Consider the following 954-nt stretch of genomic DNA (forward strand, 5'->3'; position numbering starts at 1 on the left):
CTCCTGCCTCCAGCCTTCCAAGCTACTGAGATTACAGGTGTGTGACACAACCTTATGTTGTTTTTCAGGATCAAAGAAGCTTTTCCCAGAAATCACTCCCTGCTTCCCCCAAAAAGAACAGCTGGGCACAGTGGCACACACCTGTAATCCCAATCATTCAGGAGGCTGAGGCAGGAGGATCTCAAGCTTGAGGCTAGCCTCAGCAACTTAGTGATACCCTGTCTCAAATTTTAAAAAAATAAAAAGAGTTAGGGATGCTCTCTCAGATCCTCACTTCCAAGATGACAAAAAAAAAAAAAAAAAAAAAAAAAGGAAAAAATGGTTGTGCCAAATAGGGCCATGACTATGTGCAGACTATTGCTGAATGAACTGCCCCAGGTACATGCCCAAGGACAAGGCTATTAAGCAGTTCATCATTTGAAACATCCTAGAGGCCACAGCCATCAGAAACTTTTCTGAAGCAAGTGTTTTCGACACTATGTGCCTCTCAAGCTCTATGTGACAATACATGACTGTATGAGTTGTTCCATTCACAGCAAGGAGGTCAGGAATGGACCTCATGAAGCCTGCAAGGACAGAACACCCCCACCCTGATTTAGACCTGTGGTGCAGCCCCACAACCTCCACCAAAGCCCAGGTGAGGAGCCGGGTCCTAAAGGAATGAAGAAAAGCTATCCTCCGGGGAAAAAATGAATAAAATGGGAATATATATATTTTAAAAGGCGGTGCTCAGTGGTACAGCACTGCTGGGCTCAATTCCGGCTACAGATAAAGAAAAAGAAAAAAAATCCCCCTGCATCGGACTTCTCCCCATGTTTCGTTAGCTATGGAAGTTTAAAAATATGGCCCCCAAACTCTTTGATATTCTGCCCTTTGAGAGGCAGGTGTACGTCCTCCCTTGATTCTAAGCCAGGTGATACTTAACCAACAAAATATAAGAAGGCTGACACTGGG

General features: G+C 44.5%; 1 pseudogene; it reads left to right on the forward strand.

The window, feature by feature from the left end:
- The first annotated feature begins 281 nt into the window (after window positions 1-281).
- On the forward strand, window positions 282-641 carry LOC113182282 (small ribosomal subunit protein eS26 pseudogene; annotated as a pseudogene).
- Window positions 642-954: the final 313 nt, after the last annotated feature.

The sequence above is a fragment of the Urocitellus parryii genome, chromosome 6 (genome assembly GCF_045843805.1).
Source record: "Urocitellus parryii isolate mUroPar1 chromosome 6, mUroPar1.hap1, whole genome shotgun sequence".
In the NCBI taxonomy this organism is placed as follows: domain Eukaryota; kingdom Metazoa; phylum Chordata; class Mammalia; order Rodentia; family Sciuridae; genus Urocitellus; species Urocitellus parryii.